Source organism: Microcaecilia unicolor, chromosome 8 (assembly GCF_901765095.1).
Source record: "Microcaecilia unicolor chromosome 8, aMicUni1.1, whole genome shotgun sequence".
Classification (NCBI taxonomy): Eukaryota; Metazoa; Chordata; class Amphibia; order Gymnophiona; family Siphonopidae; genus Microcaecilia; species Microcaecilia unicolor.
Genome location: NC_044038.1, coordinates 224,237,212 through 224,262,047, shown reverse-complemented (window position 1 = coordinate 224,262,047; position 24,836 = coordinate 224,237,212). Strand labels below are relative to the sequence as shown.

Genomic DNA, 24,836 nt, shown 5'->3' with positions numbered 1-24,836 from the left:
CTGTGGAAGTCTAGTCTTGGAACAGCCAAAACTATTGGGATTGGTGTTTACACTGAACTATCTGCAGGATTTAAAACCAACACAGTGCAAAAATGACAGCCTTCCTCAGTAGAGCCCCACCCCCAATATCACGCTCATACACGTGGCTCTAAGCCAGTGGTTCTCAAACCTGGTCCTGGAGGCACCCCAGCCAGTCAGGTTTCGAGGATACCCATAATGAATATTCATGAGAGAGATTTGCATGCACTGCCTCCAATGTATGCAAATCTCTCTCTCATGAATAATCATTCTGGGCATCCTGAAGACCTGACTGGCTGGGGTGCCTCCAGGACCACTGCCCAGATGATCAAAAACAAACACAGGCAATAGAGGTCAATAGCGCCCTACTAGCCTGCGTTTGCTCCCGCCCAATGATCATAGCTGGCCAGTGCGTGTAACAACACACTGGCCAGCTCTGAATGCAATGAGCATGCAAATGCATGCTAAACAGGGCATTACCTATTCCTTCCCAATGCTCAGCGGGCAGCTCGCCAAACAAGGTTGACCCTCACACATGCACAACCCATTGTGATCTGACACACAGAATCATGTACACAATCAGTGGCGTAGCCAGACCTGAGATTCTGGGTGGGCCCAGAGCTAATAGAACAGACCATCAAAAAACTTCAAACAGCCCAGAATACCGCAGCCAGACTCATATTTGGGAAAACTAAATATGAAAGTGCAAAAGCCCTGAGAAAGAAATTACACTGGCTCCCACTTAAAGAACGTATCGCGTTCAAGATCTGCACGATTGTTCATAAAATCATTTACGGAGACACCCCGACCTACATGCTGGACCTAGTGGACCTGCCACCCAGAAACGCTAGAAAATCTTCCCGCACCTTTCTCAACCTGCACTTCCCCAGTTGTAAAGGACTAAAATACAGACTAACACATGCGACTGGCTTTTCTTATATGGGCACACAGCTATGGAATGCACTTCCAACTCACTTGAGAACGATCAATGAATTAACTAACTTCCACAAATCTCTGAAGACCTACCTCTTTGATAACGCCTACCACGAGAACCCATAACTATCTATAACACAACACTTATACGACTTTATTCAGAATGTATCTCTCTCCAACTGCTTGACCAAATCCTCTTGTCTTCCTTGATTTCTTTGTAACACCAATTGTATTCTTCACCCTGGTATGGAATGCCATAACAGGTCTCTGTAAGCCACATTGAGCCTGCAAATAGGTGGGAAAATGTGGGATACAAGTGCAATACATAATAATAAATAATATGGGTGGGCACGCACTGTGTATATAAGTATGAGTAGTGACCCTTGGGATACTACAAAATAATGCCTTAGAATGCACTTGATGATGGATTTCTAAGTAGTCTGCCCAACAGCTGCCCTGCATCAATGTCAGGAAGTATTTTTTCACGGAGAGAGTGGTGGGTGCTTGGAGTGGTGAAGATGAAAATGGTAATGGAATTCAAACATGCGTGGGATAAACATAAAGGAATCCTGTTCAGAAGGAATGGATCCTCAGCAGCTTAGCCGAGATTGGGTGGCAGAGCTAGTGGTTGGGAGGCAGGGCTAGTGCTGGGCAGACTTCTACAGTCTGTGCCCTGAAAATGGCAGATACAAATCAAAGTCAGGTATACACATAAAGTAGCACATATGAGTTTAATCTTGTTGGGCAGACTGGATGGACCGTACAGGTCTTTCTGTGTCGTCATCTACTGTGTTACTATGTTACTATAACCACATACATACTTAATGGAAAAATTGATATTTTAAGATATAATTACATTATCCCATATCTTAAAATTGACCATACGTATGTCTACTACAACGGCAAACCTCTCAACACACATGGCACGATCCTGCAATATTATTACATAGGAAAAATATATTCAAATTCTGGTGGCACCTCAATAATAGCAATACAAAATCCCTTCACTGCCAGGTGCTTTGTGAAGTAACACTAAAGCCTGCAAAGAAGCTTCTTAACACCAACTCTGAACACGAATACCAACAACAGTACTTTTATAAAGACAGCGGTGAATATACATAGCAGTAATATGCATTCCATTGGAATATTCAGACAAGTCAGATTCATAACACCAGACAAACCACATGTGAGCAGAATCTCTCACCTTGGTCACATGCAGTATACAAACCAACCCTCATGAATTATAGAACAGAGGACCAAAAATTACAAACCGTCCTGTAGTCCGGCATCAGCCCTTCCCTTCTTTTTTAACCCTCATCCATCCCCATAGCCCAGCATTAGCCATATCCGTCCCTTCCCCATCATCTATCCCGCAACTAGGCATCAGCTCTACCCTAGCTCCCCCACCTCTCCTTATAGCCTAGCATCAGCCCTGTACTACCGTCTACCTGTCCCCCCATAGTCTGGCATCTCCCCCTTTCTCCACCCTTAAGCACATCAGCAATTAGCATTAAATGTAAAACATTTTAGTTTTTCATGCTTGGGAACTGCAGAGACAACCACCATCCAAAAGCCAACATAAAACACCTTTTTTAAAATTATTATTTTAACCTGGGCACTGAGCCCATCCCTGCCCAGAAACCCACCAACATACCTCCGCCCCCCCCCCCCCCCCCGCACTGCAGTAAAGAGCCCACCCTCACCCAAAAGCCCACAATGACACATATTTGTTTTACCTGCTGAGAGGCTTTGGGTTGAAGGTGGTGGTGATCTGTGGTGAGGCAGGGCCCAATCGCAGATTAGCTGAGTCCATCATGAGTCTGGCCCCGAATAAAAGCCTCCCCAGTCCCAATCGCATCCTTCCCCGGACCCACTGCCTCTCCCATCCTTGTCCTGTTGCTCTCTCCCCTATCATCCACCCACCGTGGAGCATGATATCCCTCCCGTTGCACCTCGCCGGGCCCACACTAATAAACAACCAAGGCAGAGGCATGGGACTGCGGCTCTCTGCCTGCCGCTACTGTTTCCTGTGCTGCTCCTGCCTCTTCTGTTCTGAGGTAAACGTCCGGGCTGGCACAGGAAACAGTAGCACCAAGCAGAGAGCCGCGGTCCCGCACCTCTGCTTTGGTTGGTTGTTAGCGTGGACCCGGTGAGGTACAACGGGAGGGATCGTGCTGCAAGGCAGGTGGATGAAAGGGGAGGGAGGGAGAAAGAAGCAGACACCGGTCGGGTCCTAGGAGATCTCTCATGAGTGGCGGCTGTTTGCTGTTACTGGACTAGAGGCATCTACAGCCAGACCAGCACTGACTGGAGCAGTGGCGTAGCCACAGGTGGGCCTGAATGGGCCGGGGCCCACCCAACAGTAGCACACATTTAGCTGTAGCTGGTGGGGATCCCAAGCTGAAGTCTTCCCCCTCATGGTAACGAAAACGCTACTTTCCACAACACGAGCACCTGCACATGCTCAGTTTTCAGTGCATGCCTGCTGCAGACTGCCAAGGTAGAAAGAAATGTGGGGTGGGGTGGGGGGAAATGCCTGGTGCCAACACACTTCTTGCCACCCAAAATCTGTTGTCTGGCTACGCCCCTGGATTGGAGGATCGCGAAAGACTGGGTGGGCCTGAGCCTCGATTCCCACCCGTAGCTACGCCCCCTGGACACAATTGCAAAGCATATAAAACCACACTTGTGTATCTTCGTGAAAATATTACATACCCAATCGCACTTTTTTCAGAACCAGAGTCAGAAATCACTGTCAGCCTGAACAGAGCAAAATAGCACAGCGGCATATGAAAAATTGTCACTAGGGTCTGTTCTGCTGAAGAATGAGTTTCTTTTCTAGCTCTGAGGGTTAATAGCTTTTCAAGGAAGAGAGCCCTTGGCTAGCCATCAATTGCTCCAAGGTGTGCGTTGCTGAACAGGCCTGCAGGAGAGATAGCACAGGACACATGGGCAGGCCAACTTTGCTGCAGTCACGCTGAGCTTCTGCAACAGACTCAGGGAAAGCATGCATTATCACTCTATTTCTTTGATCAAAAAATAATTTGCATCTTTTGTCGCACACATTTAGAATTAACATGAAGAAAACAACTTTTTCTTTCCATGGTGAAACTGTGTGCTGTTATTACAGTTAATTCACTGTTGCCCTAGGGAGAAGTTCTAGGCATCAGTCCTTGTCGAATTCCAGAGGTTACCTAGCAACCGTCTCATTTCCAAAATGAACCCAGGAGCCTAAAACTAACCCATTTTCCATCCCCTTTTCTCACTGCGCACCAATTCACCTGCCTTTGTGGAAAAAAAAATTATTTTTCTTAGGAGCACCAGAAGACCCCTTACCAATGAGAACAACAAAATTTGCAGTGGTTTTGCTGTTTGGGGAGGGCGTGTCCTCCAAAGTTTACATTCATGGGGACATTTCCAGAGGGATTGCATCAATAACAGGCATTTACCTCTGGAAATTGCCCCTTTGAAATTTTTCCCCAAATCTCTATGATGCTGAAGGCAGGGTGAAGGTGGGTTAAAGGGATTTCATTTTGCAGTACCCTGCCCATTCTTTCCCATCTCTTCCTTACAAACTTTGTGGAGTACACAGGCCCAGTGTTAAATGTGTTGGGCCCAGGGCAAAATCTACCAGCAGACTGTCAGGCTTATTTTCGAAAGAGAAAGATGCCCATATTTTGACCCAAATCGGGAGATGGGCGTCTTTCTCCTGTGGGCGCCCAAATCGGTATAATCGAAAGACGATTTTGGGCGTCTTCAACTGCAATCTGTCGCAGAAATGGGCAAAGTTGACGGGGGGCGTGTTGGAGGCGTGGTGAAGGTGGGACTGGGACGTGTTTATCGGCCGAGGAGAGACGAGCGCCCTCGACCGATAATCGAAAAAAGAAAGGCGTTCTTAGCGCGAATTTGGGTCACTTTTTTGGACCCTTTTTTCACGAAGTCCCAAAAAAGTGCCCTAAATGACCAGATGACAACCGGAGGGAATTGGGGATGACCACCCCTGACTCCCTCAGTGGTCACTAACCCCCTCCCATAAAAAAAAAAAAAAACTTTAACAACTTTTTTTTCCAGCCTGTATGCCAGCCTCAAATGTCATACCCAGCTCCATCACAGCAGTATGCAGGTCCCTGGAGCAGTTGTTAGTGGGTGCAGTGGACGTCAGCCAGGTGGACCCAGGCCCATCACCCCTACCTGTTACAATTGTGGTGGTAAATGGGAGCGCTGCAAACCACCCCCAAAACCCACTGTACCCACATCTAGGTGCCCCCCTTCAGCCATAAGTGCTATGGTACTGGTGTAGAGTTGTGGGGAGTGGGGTTTGGGGAGGATTTGGGGGGCTCAGCACCCAAGGGAAGGGAGCTATGGACTTGGGAGGTATTTTCCTTTTTTTTTTTTAATTGTTACAAGTGCCCCTAGGGTGCCCGGTTGGTGTCCTGTCATGTGAGGGGGACCAGTGCACTACGAATGCTGGCCCCTCCCACGACCAAATGCCTTGGATTTGTTCATTTTTGAGCTGGGCGCCTTTGGCTTCCATTATCGCTGAAAAACAAAACCGCCCAGCTCAAATCCGATGCATTTGCCCGGCACAAACCATATTATAAAAAAAAAAGATGGCCGCCCATTTTTTTTTGAAAATACGGTCTGTCCCGCCCCTTCACGTATCCGTTCTCGGAGATAGACGCCAATGGAGATGGGCATTTGCGTTCGATTATGCCCCTCTGTACCTCCTGCAGATTTAGGCAGGCTTGAAGCTCTCTGTATAATGGGGGCCCAGAGAAACTGTCTTGTTTGTACCCCCCTAACACCAGCGCTGGGGGTACAGAATTATCATGGTTTTAGCTGCGGGGTAAATTTTGAAATGAAAATTCAGCGAGGCATTTCCCTTCCAAAATCTGCTTGCAGGCTTCCCAGGTATTAAGCAGCAGGAGGGCTGCTGAAACCCTCTAAAAACTGATAGAAAGTGAGACTTCCTTAATAGCTTGGATTTCTATTTATATCCACATGTAAGTACAGATGGGAAAGTTGATATGGGTCAGTTTTCAGAAGATGTTTATTGCCTTAGGTTGGAACCTACATTTAGGCAGCTAATCTTCCCAATTCTCTGCTTTCAACTCCCCACCTTACCATCTGCATTTTTCTGTTGTTCTCTGTGTTAATTTTTCTGCTTCTGTTTCTCCTGCATAAAGGAATCCTGTGCAGTAGGAATGGATCCTCAGAAGCTTAGCCGAAATTGGGTGGCGGAGCAGGTGGGGGAAGAGAGGTTGGTGGTTGGGAGGCGAGGAAAGTGGAGGGCAGACTTATACAGTCTGTGCCAGAGCCAGTGATGGGAGGCGGGACTGGTGGTTGGGAGGCGGGAAATACTGCTGGGCAGAAGGTTGCCAGATGGGAAACATTTTCCCCGCCCAAAATCAGCCTTAAACCAGCCCAAAACCCGCCCAATGTCAAACCCCGCCTCCAACGTCATCGACCCCACCCCCTGACGTCACCTCTGACGTCATTTCCCCGCCCCCAACGACACCTCTGGCGTCATAAACCCCACCCCCGATGTCAACCCCGCCCCGGAAAAGCTTCTATTGGACCAAATTGGACCAATAGAAGCCCCGCAAAAAGAGCCCACACCCTGCACAGCTGCAGTGAAAAAGAAGCCCAATTTCCCGCAGCCCGCAACCTTCGATAATTTCCCGCATCCTGGTTTAAAACCAGCCCAATTGGGTGGGAAACCAGCCCACCTGGCAACTCCGCTATGGTCTGTGCCCTGAAAAAGGCAGGTACAAATCAAGGTAAGGTATACACATATGATTTTGTCTTGTTGGGCAGACTGGATGGACCATGCAGGTCTTTTTCTGCCGTCATCTACTATGTTACTATGTTAATTTTTCTGCTTCTCTTTCGTATCTGTTCCGTGTCCCTCGATATGTCAACGACCCTCCATCCTCTCTTTTATGATTTTGTTCTCTGTTTCATGTTTTTCTTTTCCTCTTGTTCTTCTTATTTGCAAAATATCCTCCTGTTGCTCTGTGGGCAACAAGGACTACCCCAAAATTTATTTTCTCCACAATATCCCCGTCCCCCCCCCCCCCCCCCCCACACATCTTTGAAGTACTGCTGGCGATCTGATCAGCTGGAGGAGCTGTGCATGGATTTATTTTGGTACAAATTTCCCTATTCTAATCATTCACAAATCTTGCAGATCTTCTTTCTAACACCTAAGTATGCACAATATTTGGTTCACTTATATGTAGCTATTTCCAAATGATAAGGAATCCCCCCTCCCCTGAATCACACACTACAAAGGTACATAAGTAATGCCATACTGGGAAAAGACAAAAAGGTCCATCGAGCCCAGCATCCTGCCCCCGACAGCGACCAATCCAGGTCAAGGGCACCTGGCAAGCTACCCAAACGTACAAATTTTATACAATTTATTCCCGAAATTGTGGATTTTTCCCAAGTCCATTTAGTAGCGGTCTATGGACTTGTCCTTTAGGAAACTGTCCAATCCCTTTTTAAACTCTGCCAAGCTAACCACCTTCACTACATTCTCTGGCAACGAATTCCAGAGTTTAATTATGCATTGGGTGAAGAAAAATTTTCTCTGATTTGTTTTAAATTTACTACACTGTAGTTTCATCACATGTCCCCTAGTCCTAGTATTTTTGGAAAGCGTGAACAGACGCTTCACATCCACCTGTTCCACTCCACTCATTATTTTATATACCTCTATCATGTCTCCCCTCAGCCGTCTCTTCTCCAAGCTGAAAAGCCCTAGCGCCTCCTTAGTCTTTCTTCATAGGGAAGTCGTCCCATCCCCGCTATCATTTTAGTCGCCCTTCGCTGCACTGACTGATAACTTTCTGTTCCTTAGAGAACAGAGGTTAAAAAGAGACAATTTTGCAAATATATCAAAGGAAACAAATTTCTCCAGAGGGAAGGGCTTCCCAAGCTGGCTCTGGTGAATCCAGGGCGAGGCAAGTTTTCAGGTTATTCATAATAAACACGCATGAGATAAACTTGCATACAGCAGAGACTCAGATGTTGATGCAGTGGACAATTCACTAAAGAAACCACATGCAAATGAGCTGCGTAGACTTTTAGTGTGCAGCTTGGGTTGAAAAAGCACCAGGACATGCGCATAGCAGTCAATCATAAGTGTGGCTGCTACGCACATACCCAGAACAGTTTTCACTACACACGGCTTTCATACATGCAACAAGCTGGCGTGTATGAAAGTCACATGTAGCTTTCTGTTTTTAAACTTTTTTTGATCCAAGCCATCACAGCTCAATGTCTCCACAGATTTTATGGCTTCAGCTGAAACTCTGCTGGGATTGGAGTGCCAGAAGGCACCGGAGCTTCCTTGGCTTGTGAGCTGGTACAGGCACCGAAGACAGCCGGAATGAGCAGGGTTGTCAAATGTCTCCAGCTTTGCCCAACATGGTTACCTCAACAGGTGATCTGGAGCCAGTCGGCAACCATAAACACCACAGACTACCAGCACAAGAAGTGCATTCATCCCTGGGCTCCACTTCACTTCCACACTACCAAGTCTTCCCCAGAAGTAGCATCTTTGAACTGTAAAAAGAGGGCTCGCATGTCTGAGTTTTGGGTCTAGCGGTTCTCAAGCAGGGTCGACCAGAGCCCAATGCTGGCAGGAAGAGAAGGCAGCCGCAACTTCCCAGAGCCCCAGCTCCCCCCTCCATCTCTGCCATGCTAGCTCCTGGTCATATTGCTCCTGGAACTGTCAGGCCAGCCGCATGTCCTGCTTCATCTGCAACAACACATCGGTAACGGCCAAGAAGCAGTAGTAGTGGGAGGAAGCTGCTTTCCTCCCTCCACCAACTGCCAGAGCAGGTGGGGCGGAGGAGAAAACCAGAGATCACAGACAGATAAGGAGGGAAAGCTGCATTGCCTCTGTTGATCCTACTACCTCTGCAAACGATTGCTCCAGCTGCTCCAGACCTCCCGTAAAATTTCCCCCGGTAAAAATAGGTAGGCTTTTCTGTGCATTGCTCAGACTACACATTTAAATACTAATCATTTCATTTGAATAGATTTGCCTGCAATTCCTGTTGACTGCCACCGCGGACGGAAAAGAGACCGCAGAACCCCTCTGTGCATTTCCTGCTGAATAACGTGCTCACTAAACCAGCTGGAACCGGAAAAAAAGCATGTTGCTGGCCCGATAAATTTTGAGCATCAGTCCCTCTGTACGAATTTCTCTCATACTGATTTTTTGTGGAGATTCTGAAAACCCAACTAGGACAAGTTTAGGACAGGGGCTAAGAAAGGATTGGGGGCCATGCATTTTCTCTCTGATTCAACCCCCCTTGCTGCATTTAAAACATTTCTTTGCTGACAGGGATGCCCAAGCCCCACCAGCTGAAGAGATTTGCTGCCCAAGCTGCTGAAAGCCAAGAGAGAGGGTATACAGTATACACAAAAAGCAAACAGAAGAAAAAGAGCACAACTGGACCTTCAAGACTGAGACAACAGGAGTCCTTTATTGAGATAAGACCCGGCACGGGCCGTGTTTCGGAATTAACAATGCCTGCCTCAGGAGTCTAAGTGTAATTGCGAAATATGCAAGTAGGAAATTTGATTCCTCAACAGAGGAACGAATTACTATACATAAAGACGCCATCAATTAGCGAAGACAATTCAAGTATATAGCAAAAACTCCTGAAAAGCGCCGTTGGTTAGTTAAAACTGCCAAAGCAATTACACTTAGACCCCTGAGGCAGGCGTTGTTAACGCCGAAACACGGCCCGTGTCGGGTCTTATCTCAATAAAGGACTCCTGTTGTCTCAGTCTTGAAGGCCCAGTTCTGCCCAAACTGCTCCCCATGCTGCCTCAGCAACAAGGAAGCTGGAAGTGTGCTTTCCAGCTGCCAATGTGAGCACTTCTGCACATGCTCAGTCTGCGGCCTGTGCAGGGAGTGTCAGTGTCTGTGACTGGAAAGCATGCCGCTGATTTCCTTGCCGCTGAGGCAGCATGGGGGGCGGGAGCAGTTCAGGCCACAGATATCTTCACCTAGTGGTGATTGTGCTGCAGTTGTGAAGGGGGCCTGAGCCCAAAGAAGGGGCCCAGGCCCCCACTCCTGTGGCTATGCCACTGGTTTAGGATGGTATTCTGTAGTAAGTTATATTGCAGACTCCTTTACTAGGACTAGAGGAGTTGTGAACTATTATTATTATTTGTTGCATTTGTATCCCACATTTTCCCACCTATTTGCAGGCTCAACGTGGCTTACATTATTCCGTAATGGCGATCGCCATTTCCGGGATGAGAAATACAAAAATGGTATTGCATTAAAGTTCATGAGTGACAGAGTAGATTAAGCAGTCAAGTATAGAGCGTTCATATTCGGAATGAGAAATAAACTGGTCTTGCGTTAAAGTTCATTCGTGATAGAGTAACTGAGGCAGTCAAGTATAGAGAGTTTGGTTTTGTCCAGTTCTGGTTTGAGTTTCGTTGTCTGGTATTTAGGATGGATCATTGTGGTATCCCTTATTGAACAGGTTGGTTTTTAGTGATTTTCGGAAGTTTGTTAAGCCGTGCATTGTTTTTATGGCGTACGGTTGTGCATTCCATAGTTGCGTGCTTATGTAGGCAAAGCTGGATGCATATGTTGATTTATATTTTAGTCCTTTGCAGCTGGGGTAGTGGAGATTTAGGAATGTACGTGCTGACCTTTTTGTGTTCCTGGTTGGTAAGTCTATGAGGTCTGACATGTAGACTGTGGCCTCAGTGACATAGCAAGAGCGGTGGGGGCGGTCCGCCCCGGGTGCACGCTGCTGGAGGGTGCAGAGAGCAGCCGCGTGCCTGTCGGCTCCGCTGGCTCCCTCTGCCCCGGAACAGATTACTTCCTGTTCCGGGGCAGAGGGAGCAGGGAGCCAGTGGAGCTGACAGACTGCTCTCTGCACCCTCCAGCAGCCATGAATGCACCCGGGGGGGGGGGGGGGGGCTTGATGCACCGGGGAGGGGGTGTCATTGTGCCGGTGGTGGTGGGTGTCATGCTGCACCCTGGGGGGATGGACGCCGCTGCACAAGGGGGGGGGGGTACACAGCGGCGATCCGCCCCAGGTGGCAGCCAACCTAGGATCGCCACTGCAGGGCCTCGCCGTGAATGATTTTATGAACCAGGTTGCAGATTTTGAATGCAATACGTTCTTTAAGTGGGAGCCAGTGTAACTATAGTCAACAGAAGGGCATGAACAGCCCCCAAATTTTCATTTTGTCTCACTGTGTCTATTTCTATTTTTGTTTCAATGGGGGGGGGGGGGGGGCAATGTCGTCAATAGTGTGTACAATATGAAAAAGGGCGCACTATGGGCAAAGAGGGCACACTGTTCGGAAGGAGTGCTTTCCTTTTGCTCATAGTGGTGGAAATTCAATAAATGTCACCAAAAAACGTGAGCACTATTCTACAGAGGGAGCGTGCCCTTTAGGGAATAGCATTCAGTGTGGATCCTGAACCTAGCTTTTGGACGTCATACTTACATCTTGTAAAAGCAGGTGTAAATGCCGACACCCAACTTAGGCACGAATTATGTAAATCCACACGCAATGTTTTGGAGCATCTCTGGACATGCCCCCTTTTCAGATATGCACAATTGACTTAAGCACCGTACACCCTAGTTCTATTTTTGGAAAGAGTAAACAAGCAAGTCATGTCTACCCGTTTCACTCCACTCAGTATTTTATAGACTTCTATCATATCTCCCCCAGTGGCGTTCCTAGGGGGGGCTGACACCCAGGGCGGATCGCCAATGCGCCCCGCCCCCTGGGTGCAGCGCCCTCCCGGATGCAGCGCGACCCCCCCCCCCCGATGAAAGGACAACCCCCCGTAAAAGAATCCCCGCCGGGTGCACGCCGCTAGGGGGGTGCCACGCGCGCCTGTCCTTCGTTCGTTCCATGCTCCCTCTGCCCCGGGTGCACCCGGGGTGGACTGCACCCACCGCACCCCCCCTAGGAACGCCACTGATCTCCCCTCAGCCTTATCTTCTCCAAGCTGAAGATCCCTAGCTTTTTTAGCCTTTCCTCATTCTCTTCCCTTCCCTTTATTTTCATTGTCCTTCTCTGTACATTTTCTGATTTATCTTTATTTATTTATTTATTTTGAGTAGCTGTGACCAGAATTTCACACAATATTTGAGGTGTGGTTGCATCATGGAGCAATACAAAGGCATTATAATATTCTTATTTTTGTTCTCCATTCCTTTCCTAATAATTCCTAACATTCTATTTGCTTTCTTAGCCGCCACTGCGCACGGAGCAAACAGTTTCAACATATTATCAATGATGTGTTTTCCTGGGGGTGACTCCTAAGGTGGAACCTTGCATTATGTAGCTATAGTTTGGGTTTCACTTTCCTACATACATCAGTTTGTTCTTGCTGACATTAAATGTCATTTGCCATTTGGATGCCTGGTCTCCCCATCTCGTAAGATCCTCTTGTGATTTAATAACTTTGAATAACTGTGTCGTCAGCAACTTTAATGTCCTCACTCGTCATTCCTGTTTCTAAATCACTTATAAATATGTTAAAAAGCAGCAGTCCCAGCACAGACCCCTGGGGAACCCTACTATTTACCCCTCTGCATTGAGAATATTGACCATTCAACCCTACTTTCTGTTTTCTATCTTTCAACCAGTTTTTAATACACAATAGTATACTACCTTCTATCCCATGACTTTCTAATTTCCCCAGAAGTCATTCATGAGGCACTTTGTCAAGTGCCTTCTGAGACACAGCATCAACCAGCTCACCTTTATCCACATGTTTATTCACCCCCTTCAAAGAAATGTAGCAGATTGGTAAGGCAAGATTTCCCTTGACTAAATCCAAGGCAGATAATACAGTTAATCCATGAACTGGGGTTATGTACTGTAAAATCCCTCATGACTTGCTCATTCTGAGCCTCATTGTCTATGAATTATGTAAAAAGGTTCAGGTCCATTTGTCTGTCCATCCAGGAGCAAAATAACTCTTCAAAGAAGACATAGAAATTGATCAAATTTGGCTTGCCGTGAGCTAACTGATTAGTACAGGATTAGCGCACAGGCCCTTACTACCATCAAAATAGGTGACAGTATGGGCTCATGTGCTAATTTTTAGTAATGACCATTTGTTAATCTCAACATTAGCGCATGGCCGTTAAATCGGAAAATGGAAAATTGGCCATTTTCCGTCATGGCAAAAAATGGCCTTAACACATGGAAAGGACTCATGTAAGAGCCCCAAACAGTAAAACAAATTTTATGCTGCTTATCCTAGAAATAAGCAGTGGATTTTCCCAAGTCCATCTCAATACTGTTTTAAGGACTTTTCCTTTAGGAACTTGTCCAAACCTTTTTGTAAACCCTACTATGCTAATCACTTTTACCACATTGTCTGGCTACAAATTCCAGAGTTTAATCATACATTGAATGAAGAAATATTTTCTCTGATTTGTTTTAAATTTACTACTTAGTAATTTCATTATGTGCTCCCTAGGCAGACAGTGAAAAAGCAAAATTGGAAACTGTACTTATAAGAACATAAGCATTGCCATACTAGGACAGACTGAAGGTCCATCAAGCCCAGTATCCTGCTTCCAACAGTGGCAAATCCAGGTCACAAGTACCCGGCAAGATCCCAAAACAATACAATACATTTTATGCTGCTTATCTTAGAAATAAGCAGTGGATTTTCCAGAGTCCATCTTAATAATGGCTTATGGACTTTTCTTTTAGGAAGATATCCAAACCTTTTTAAACTCTGCTAAGCTAACTGCATTTACTCCATGGTGAACATAAAAATTCCAGTGGTATTTTTTTTACAGTGAATTTTCAGTGCCTCTCTACTGTTCAATCTCTGTTGATACCAGAGTTCCAAAAGGGCTCCTTATCAGTGCACCCCACATTGTGAAGACTGTTGCAATCCTCCTTTCTTTCTCTTACCCCAGTTAACTCCTTCCTCTCCTTCTTGATGCATGTAAGTTCTGGTACATGCAGGGAAGAAAAATAGCATAAGTAACAGGTCAGTTGTAAAAGGCTCTTTTTTTTTTTTTTTGCTACAGTACTTGCCTGAAAAACTAAAGTAACTGTGAAGAACAGCTTACACTCCTCAGCCTCCCATACACACCCCATCCCACATGTCCCTCATGTACATATCCTCACTCCTATACATACACATAAAGCCCACCAAACACACAATCACCCCATATACCCAGACACTTCTATCATTCCACACTCTCACACATTTCTCCCAGTCTCTATAACCATACTCCTGACCAAACTTATTAAAGGCCATGTGTTTGTCTATGTACTACTACTAGTAATACTACTAGATGTACACATCATATACAGGCACTTTCTCTGTCCCTAGAGGGCTCACTATCCTGGGGCAATGGAGGGTTAAGTGACTTGCCCAAGGTCACAAGGAGCTGCAGTAGGAATTGAATCCAGGTCACCAGGATCAAAGCCCACTGCACTAACCATTAGTCTACTCCTCCGCTGTGTGTCTCTGTGTAAATACATAGGTCTATATTACTCACTCTTCCTAGTTTGTTTTCTAAAGACTGAATTTACATCTAAATCTTTGCTGGTGATTGTACAATTAGATACTGCTTCCCTTGTTCTGGGTCTGGCAAAGGAAGCTGGGAAGCTTTGGGAATGGAACACTTGTCAACTTCTACAGCCTCTAACTGCCTCCTCTAAGCCCTGTAATCCTACATAAAGTCATGCCGATGCCCGTGTGCCTTCCAAACTGCACTCCCCTGCTCTCATCATACTTACTCCATGGTGGCAACAAGTGGAAAAGCCATACTGATGTATAGCAATGTACTCAGTAGGTAACGTAATAGCCCCATCACCCACTTTTATGAATCTGTGATTGAAAGCATTCACAAAGCCATGCCTTTGCATGCTTTTCCCACTTGCTGAGTTCAAGAACACCTGACCCTTTTGAAGGGCTATTCATCTCCGCCTCCTTGTTAACTTCTAAATAGGCAATTTAATTTAATTTGCCACTTACATTCTATATTATACCCAGAGAACCAAGTTGTAAGATGTTTAGAGCAACATATAAAACAGCATTGCTGATCATGTCCATTATAAATCCTTTATTTAAAAGAAGGAAAAAAAAACCCTACTGATGTCCCAATCCCCTTAAATCATGTCCAGCATTCAGTAAAAACAGGACCAGAAGAGTGGTAAAAGAAAATCAAAAGACCTAAAGCAAGAGAAATCTCTGGTCCTCAGAACCCAACTGGCTAGTATGGTTTCCAAAACATCTACAATGAATTGATAAAAGGGGTGGGGGTGAGGTGAATCCTATATCTTGGCACCTTAATTTAGGCACCCCCAATGCTATGTACTGAGCATCAATTCTATAATGGAGTCTTGGCGCCAACATTCCATTATAGAATACTAGTGTAAATTGCCTTTGGAATGTCTAAATGTAGGCGCAATCACCTACGTCAAGTCAGTGGCAGGTGTAAGTGGTTAAGTACATAAGTAGTGCCACACTGAGAAAAGACCAAGGGTCCATCGAGCCCAGCATCCTGTCCACGACAGTGGCCAATCCAGGCCAAGGGCACCTGGCGAGCTTCCCAAACGTACAAACATTCTATACATGTTATTCCCAGAATTGTGGATTTTTCCCAAGTCCATTTAGTAGCGGTTTATGGATTTGTCCTTTAGGGAACCGTCTAACCCTTTTTTAAACTCTGCCAAGCTAACTGCCTTCACCACATTCTCCGGCAACGAATTCCAGAGTTTAATTATGCGTTGGGTGAAGAAAACTTTTCTGCAATTTGTTTTAAATTTACTACACTGTAGTTTCAATGCATGCCCCCTAGTCCTAGTATTTTTGGAAAGCGTGAACAGACACTTCACATCTACCCGTTCCACTCCACTCATTATTTTATATACCTCTATCATGTCTCCCCTCAGCCGTCTTCTCCAAGCTGAAAAGCCCTAGCCTCCTTAGTCTTTCTTCATAGGGAAGTCGTCCCATCCCCACTATCATTTTAGTCGCCCTTTGCTGCACCTTCTCCAATTCCACTATATCTTTCTTGAGATGCGGCGACCAGAATTGAACACAATACTCAAGGTGCGGTCACACCATGGAGCGATATAACGGCATTTATAACATCCTCACACCTGTTTTCCATACCTAAGTGTGCCAAGTGATGTGTATAACTTATAGTACTCTGTAACTTACGAGCATAAACTTGGAGGCAAGCTCATGGCCACCCATGCTCCACCCATCTATACACCCCCTGCAGTTATGCAATATTGCACTTAAGTACTACCTGACAGAACAGTGCCTAGTGCACTTATGCATGCAACTGCCGATTACCTAGTAGTGGCATCTATGATGTGCTTAAGCGGCATGTAGGTCTAGGCACCAGTTTATAGAATTGCCCTTCACGTATCTTGTATACGATGGAGGCAAATATATTTTATGAATATGCACTGTAGCGAACCTGAAATCCAGACTGACTAGGCACATCTCAAGGTCTAGAGAGCCAAGTGAAATCCACAACAAAGAAAATGTTCCATTCAATGTGGAAACTCAAACGCGTGAAACAATTCTTCCCGAGGGAAACATTCCCCAATCTGATACAATCAATGGTACTAAGCCACATAGACTACTGCAATGGAATTTATGCAGGATGCAAAGAACAAACCTTAAAGAAACTTCAGACCGCTCAAACCACGGCAGCCAGGCTTATATTTGGCAAAATGCAATTCGAAAGCGCAATACCCCTAAGTGAAAAACTACACTGGCTCCCAATCAAAGAACGCATCGCATTCAAAATTTGCACCCTGGTTCACAAAATTATCCACGGTGAAGCCTCGGGTTATATGACAGACCTGATTGATCTACCAACTAGAAACACATCCAAATCAGCACGAACATATCTGAACCTGCACTACCCAAGCTGCAAAGGACTCAAATACAAATCAACCTTCGCATCCAGCTTTTCCTACATAAGCACACAACTGTGCAACACACTACCAAAAGCCTTGAAAACGACGTATGACCACTTAAACTTCCTGAAAACACTAAAAACTCCCCTTTTTCAAAAGGCATACCCCACCGACCCAACCTGAATGCCTGCTCTCTGCGACACAATAAAACCAAAGGACATAATTGGACATAACACAACTCTTCCGCTGTACGATTCCCTAATGTGGCTGTGCCACACAAACTCTATCTTACCATAATATCACTTTGTATTTGTTTACATCGGAGACTGCCAACCCCTCTCCGATACTATGTAAGCCACATTGAGCCTGCAAATAGGTGGGAAAATGTGGGATACAAATGTAACAAATAAATTAATGAAATAAATAACCACTGCTTCATATCACTGTAACCCTTATGCACAATTAATTTGCAAAATGTTTGTAAAATGATTTTCTCTTCAGAGTCCTGTGTTTTTGAGTATCAATAGGCTACCCTTTTGCTTTGTAGGCTCTTGGAGAAGGACTTGAGTATCCCTAAATTGGTTAAGGCCAGGGACCAGGTGCAGCAGTGGTTCATATGTGTGGGTTGGACAAAGGCCAGCAGGACAGATATGTTATATATGGGAGGGTATGAAGGTGGTGTAGGCCCCCTTGCACAGGTCAACCCAAAGAGGCTGATCCATTCGTGGTTTTGTCATCAATGAAATAATTAATTATGATCTTAAGTACTGACTGTCCAATATTCAACCCTATTTAACTGACCATGAACAGCTCCTAGTCAGTTAAATAGCCTTAAGTCGGCTAAGTGCTGATATTCTTCACAAGATAGCTGACTATTGAATTAATCTGGGGTTAATTATCCCCTAGGCTCTGCCTGGTACTGCAGTTCAGCTGTCTAGTACCAGAAAGAACCTTGAGAAAGCTGACCACACCTCAAAACTGACTCCATCTCTGAATAGAATAGTTCACTTACTCCTTAACCAAACCAAGGGATTATTAACAGATATTAATAAAGAGAAGGAGAGATAGTATAGTTTTATAGATTATAAATGTATTTACTTACCAAAAACACCGAACAATATACAAGTGGCATGTACAATCAATTGGTTACAGGAGTGAAATATTCCAGCTGCAAACAGGTGCTTTCGGGGTTTGAGTCTTGGGTGATATATCTTACCACTCAAGGGTATTTAGAGGAAAGCAATTGGGTAATTTGCCAATTCTACTGCAATGCATTGGTTTCCCCTGAAGAGAGAATGAGCCATGACCCCTCTCTAACTTGAAGTATGAAGTATGCTAACTTTTATAGGTTTACTCAGGATATCAGTTATATCACAGTAAGCTCACCTGATTGGATCTAGATTATGTCATGGTTAGCACTGATTGGCTTATGCTAATGAGTAGCTTTATCCTGAGAACATGTTCTTATCCTCAGTGGCGTTCCTAGGGAGCGGACACCCGGGGCGGCGCCCCGCCCCCCGGGTGCAGTGCCCCCCCCCGATGCAGCGCGGACCCCCCCAGCGAAAGACCCCCCCCCCCCGCGAAAGAGCCGCCCCCCGGGTGCATGCCGCTGGGGGGGTGCCGCAGCGCGCGCCTGCTGCGAGTTTACTAACTTTGCTCGTTCGCTGCAGCTCCCTCTGCCCCGGAACAGGAAATAACCTGTTCCGGGGCAGAGGGAGCTGCAGCAAACGAGAGAAGTTAGCGAACTCTCGCAGCAGGCGCACACCGCGGCACCCCCCCAGCGGCGTGCACCCGGGGCGGACCACCCCCACCGCCCCCCCTTGGTATGCCACTGCTTATCCTTAGCTTGCTTAACCACAAACTTAAGCAAGAACCTGCACCTGGCTTGAGGAGCCATCTGTATCCTGTTTTTGAGGTTTTTGCACCCTAGCTCCTTCCTCATTTTGCTGCATGATGTGTCCCAAAAGCTCAGGAGCTTGCTGGAACTTCAGAGTTCAAATTATGGCTAAAGGCCTGTAAGTTTTTATACCATTTTGGAGCCTGAACCAAAGTCTCAGACCTTGGCTGCCAAACAATTATACACTATCATGGTTGAATATTAGTGCTAAGAGGCTAGCCTGGTCAATTTAGCAGCCAAATAGACCTGAATATATAACGGGTTTACCTTTGGCTGCTATAAATTGGCCGGTCAACTGATGACTATCGGCTTAACCAGCTATGTGCATACTACCCCCCCCCCCCCCAAAATGGAAATTCAATGCTGGTCACTAGATACAGCTCGACATTGAATTTCCAGGTTCGCCACTAACCACAGGAACAAGCCCAGCTAACTCCTGCGGTCTGAATATCAGCCCCTCAAAGATTTGTGGTTTGTGTTGCAATTTCCCTTTTGTCACTTAACATACCTCGCTACAACCTCGAAGTTCTGAGTGGTTAACAAATTAAAGAAAACAAGCATATAATCCCGGGAATCCACAATACTATCAGTTAGGATAAGTTACATTAAATCAGCTAAAATATAATTTTGGTAGAGAAGAGTTTTCAACATGTTTTTCTAAAATCATTACAATTAGGGAATTGCCAGAAAAAGTTGGAGATCTCCTTCCCAATTTTAGCTGTTTGAAAAGCCAATAACATGTCACCTATTTGCAGTGTTTTAACATCCTTCAAAGATGGAAAAGCAAAAGAATTATTGGTACACCTGTTCCTCAGCCTAGATAAATCAACAAAAATAAAATGTTCATATATATACAACGGTAACTCACCATATAAAATTTTCTGCAAACCACATGAGAGTTTAAATAAAACCCTCACTTCTATGGATAGCCAATGCAATTTCTTATTGTAAAATGAGATCCTATGGCATTTACCTATCTTTAAATCTGACCTACATGGGCATACTCTTTTGCAGTGGTGGATATGAGAAAGGAGATAAGTGATCAATTAAAGGTGGTTGTTGAGAACCCCTTGTTAAACTATTTTATGCAAAGAAGGAATGTGTAATGGAGAAGAATACATTTAGCAAAAGCCTTGATGAAAAACTGGTTTCAGGTCATATCCAGTGAGAATACAGAACCTTTTTCACCCACTTAAAAGCTAGAACCAAGGCTTGTTAGATTCAATTAATCTGCAAAGTAATTTCCACCATAGAAGCAATTCCCAATCTCGGTCCTGAAGAACATCAACAAATTTTTGTCTTCAAGGTAACCAAAATATGCAAATTAAACTGGCTCTCAAACATATCTATTGCATATATATATCAAATGTATAATCATCAATGGTTTTATGAAAACCAGACTCAGCTGCGTTTGGGATATAATGCCTAAAACATAGACCTTATCTGAAGAGTCTTAAGATACTCAAAACATATTTGCTGAAGGAAATCAAAAGGAAGATATGTAGAAAAATTCAAATATTTAGAAAGCTTCAATAAAGAACAGGAAGGTGCAATATTCCAAAGAAAAAAAAATGAAAAATGATAGCTCATGATGTGGAGGAAGTTGGAGGAAGGGAGATACAGAGGAATTATGTGGAAATACTTCTTCACTGAGATGATGATGGATGCTTGTAATAGTCTAGTAGAAGAGATGGTCAGTACTATGTCTGGATTTAAGCATGCTCAAGAGAAGTGTAGAAGACAGTGATAGGAAGAGGGTTAAAAAAGTTGAGTGAATGGGTGAAGAATACGGGGGTCCTGAATGTTAGATTAATGGATGCTCATCTACCAGAATCTTGGAACATCAAAGATGGAAGTCAAAAAAACCTAACCAGCTTGAATAAGGCATAATTTCCTGCATACAGTCAAGCTTGTATAGTTGACATCTGAGATACAGCCTTAGAGCATAGATGCCAACATTTCAAAATGATTAGGAGTGCCAAACAATATAAATTACCCCTCCCTTGACACAGTGTAGGAACTTGCTCAAAACTGGAGGTGTTCAGCACCCACTGAGCTGCCTCTATGGATCAGAGATTCTCATCCAAGTCCTTGGAAGCAACCAACCTGGTCTGATTTTCTGGCTCTCCCCAGTATATATGTATTAATTATTAATTATAAATTATTCACTAGTAACTGTTTTACATTTTAAAATATATTTCTTTATTAAATCAATACAATTTTCCTAAAATAAAATCCATTCCCTTAACCCATAGTTATTAACCAATCCATACACCAATACATTTAAAACCAAACAATTCTCCACAATACTCTTTCAATACACATTCAAATAGCATATATCTGGCAATCTTTTACATCAATGTGTGATCACAGCTCTTTAATCATGTGTTAATCCACTGCTCCAGAGTCTCCCACAAGATTCAGCCTTGCTTCAAATCAGACTCATTGAATCACCAACTTATAAAATAGTTCTGTCCTTTTTTTCAACAAACCATTGTAACGTTAGTGATAAATCTTGAATAACCATTGATGATATCAGTCAGCAACATCCAAAACTGTCCATTTTCACCATTAGCAGTGTCATGTGTTCCAGATATATATATTGTTTTTGAAATTGTGGTTACATTTGTATTAGAGTTTCAATCTCTCCAATTCTTATAGTATTCCACCATACGACCAGGACCCAACATGCTCATGTTTCGCTATAAAAGCGTCATCAGGGAGTGATTAAAATTTAGGCATGAGAGGTTCCAAGATGGCGTTGTAAGCGGAAGCACCTGTGTTTGCTCTTGAGGCAGTCGAGGTTTTCAGCTCCGTTGGTGCTTCTGCCACCTCGTTTTTCCGGATGGGGAAGCGGAGGGGAAAGGTTAAGGAACATCCCTCGGTTCCTGAGACCATCCCAACGTTGAAGCAGACGACCTTGCAATTTTCAAAGCAACAACCGGGGCCTCGGGGAACTTCGACCCCTACTGCAACTCTCGACGCATTGCCGGCGATCGAGAGTCCTAACGGGGCTTCCCTGAGCCCTGTGGATCGTATTGCTCCGCCTCAGCCTGGGAGAGAGTTGTTTGCAGCCCGAACAGCGACGGAAGCCGAAGAGGCTCAACCGAACCTGCTTGAGGGAAGGTCTGCAGCTACAGAGAGTGGATCTCATGACCGACAGCAGCTAATTCAATCAGCCTCACAGGTATTACCTCAAGACATTGTTTCAAAATTATCTCGAGCTGAGGCCCAACCTCAATCTCTCCCAGTCTTTAGTGGCGTGGTTAGACCAGCAGTAGTGACACTTGAGTCACTGTGGGACATGGTTTATGGCATTCAGGTTTCTATGCAGAACACATTGAAAGAAAACACTGGTGATATTAAAGTTTTGTCTGAAGCTGCGTTGCTCCAAGCGCAAGTGACTGCACAGCAATCCTTGAAATTAGATAAAGTGAATACTGAGCTTCAAGAAATGGGGAATTTGGAGACTGCATTGGTTAAAGATAATAATTTCATGCACAAGCGAATGGAATACCTGGAGAACCAGGTTAGGAAACTTAACCTTAGGTTTCTAAATTTCCCCAAATCTCCTTTAATTTCTCCTATTGAAATGGTAAAAAAATATATGGTTGACATTCTTGGAATGGATAAAGACTCACTACCTCCCATTACACGAGCCTATTATATATGGAACCCGAAGGGGACTGATGGAAACCTCCCAGTAGTGGGGGATGGAATGAATCTTACTTCCTTCCTGGAAAGTTCACTGGAAATAATTACACAGAGGTCAACTATGCTGGTCACTTTTGTATTGGAGCCTGATCGCAATGCTGTTTTAAGACTTTCCTTAAGACATTTAGAAAACTTGTTTTTGGGTTCAAAAGTTCGAATTTTTCCAGATCTCTCGAGGCCCACACAAATAAGGCGCAGGGCTTTTTTGGAGCAGCGCCCTAGAGCGTTGGCACTGGGAGTAAACTTTGTATTACGATTTCCTTGTATCTGTAATGTATTGCTTGAGGGTAAACAGTTTCAGTTTGTAGACCCAAAACAGTTTAAAGAATTTCTTGATGCTAGAGCCGATGTGAATGTTGTATGCCCTCCCTAAAAAGCAGGCTAGGGTCGACAACCCGAGGTAGCAACCGCTAAAGTATTCTTTAATTTCTTTTAGAATTTTTGAATTCTTGGAACCCAATTTCTTTGTTTGTGGACAAATAGGCTGTTAAGAATTTTTCTTTCAATTATTTAATTGTATCTTGAATTTCATTTGTAAAATAATGCCGATTGCTTATTTACACTTTGTAGTGGAAAATTGAATTTATTAATAAAGATTAAAATAAAAGCGTCATCAGGGGTCTTGAATTTGGCTCATCCAGGTTGTGGGGTAGTCAAATACCAGTGATGCGGTGGTGAGTATATATGTATGAGATATTTGCATGTTGTGGGTCTCTAAGTTACGCAATTATATCAAATATATTCATTATAGAAAGATTATAAACTGGACTGGCAATGGTATGCTGAGGTCTTAGTTGAGAACTGCAATTCTAGTGTAGGTCAAACATCGCCCTTCCCCCACTGTACTCAACAGCTTGTTAATATGATAGTGTGTATCTTTCCTGCTTAGAATTTATGGGTTCAACTCAGTGCCCTCACAGTTACTATGTGAACTACTGTAGTTGCCTGCTCTGTGTGCCCCCCCCCCCCCCCCACCTGGACTCTCCCTCATTAATCTAAAGAATGTGGTTCAGGCAGGGGCTGATGCTGCAAATGATGTATGCAAGTGGGAACAGAAAGGATAAGTGTATAAGCTTTTGAAAAGCAAAGATTGCAAAAATTATCGAAAAACACACAGGAAAGATAAAAATACAGAAAACTGCTGCTGCTGAGAGAAGATAAAAGACTATTATTTCTATTTGAAAGGTCTCTGGTAGCACTTTTTTTTTTTCCCTGGCAGCTTCATTCCCCATCTACAAGAGATCATCTCACTCCTGAGCTGCCTCCAACCCCCTCCTCTTTCCACTGCTGTTTCTACTCTCACTCTTCCAATGTGTCTGGCCTCTCTCCCCCCTTAGGCTACTTTCCTCTTCCTTCTTTTGTTTCTTCTACTCTCTCTTACCCCACTTCCAGTCTTTTTCATATTTTCTCATTTACTATGCCCAGAGTGTGATCAGGGTAGGAAGTTCCCTGTTTTCTATTTCTCAGCTAACAGAGGAACCGTTCCTGAGTTATAAATACTTCCTAAAAATGATTGTTACTTTCTTCAAAGTTGTTGTATTTTGACTCTCGTAAGTCGATGCTTGATGAAGGGACCTGAGCTCAAACCTTGCCTTATGCTACGCTGATTACTACACAGATTATTGTTCTGATCCCAAAGTGATTCCTTCCTGGGATGACGAGGATTCCTTGTGGTAAAACAAGAAGTATGAACTGATGCACCGGCACTGCTCTAGAGATGGGAAAGTAGAAAGTAGCTCCCTTGGAAAGATCCCTCAGGAAAGGCGATAAGACAGAGCTTTTTAAAACTAACATGTAGCAATTTAATAGAATTGAAAAAAGTACTTTTTCACTCAATGTACAATCAAGCTGTGAATTCATTGCTAGTCAAATCATTGGGTATAGCATAGTTTTTAAAGGGTTTGGACAAGTCCATAAACTATTATTAGCTTATCTCTGGGATGGAGCAACAAGACATGGATCTGATCGTTGAGATTCTGTCAGGCAGTTCCTAGTGACCCCAACTAGCTACAGCTGGAGACAAGCTTGAAGGAATTTTTGTCTGAACTACCATAGCACTTATGACAGATAATGAGTTTCAGTGCCACACTGAAGCTTAAAGTACGTATCGCGTTCAAGGTATGTTCTCTAGTTCACAAAATCATTCACGGAGATGCCCCAGCCTACATGTCAGACCTGGTAGACTTGCCACCTAGGAACGCTAAAAGATCATCCTGCACATTCCTTAATCTTCACTTCCCCAGCTATAAAGGTCTAAAATACAAACTAGTGCATGCGTCAAACTTTTCTTACTTGAGCACACAGTTATGGAACGCATTGCCGCTCAACTTAAAAACTATTTATGAACTAACTT

General features: G+C 44.4%; 1 protein-coding gene across 1 annotated transcript in view; it reads right to left on the bottom strand.

The window, feature by feature from the left end:
* Positions 1-24,836, bottom strand: part of CDH22 (cadherin 22) — a 426,692-nt gene that overhangs the window by 262,609 nt on the left and 139,247 nt on the right. The gene's annotated exons all lie outside the window — the stretch shown is intronic.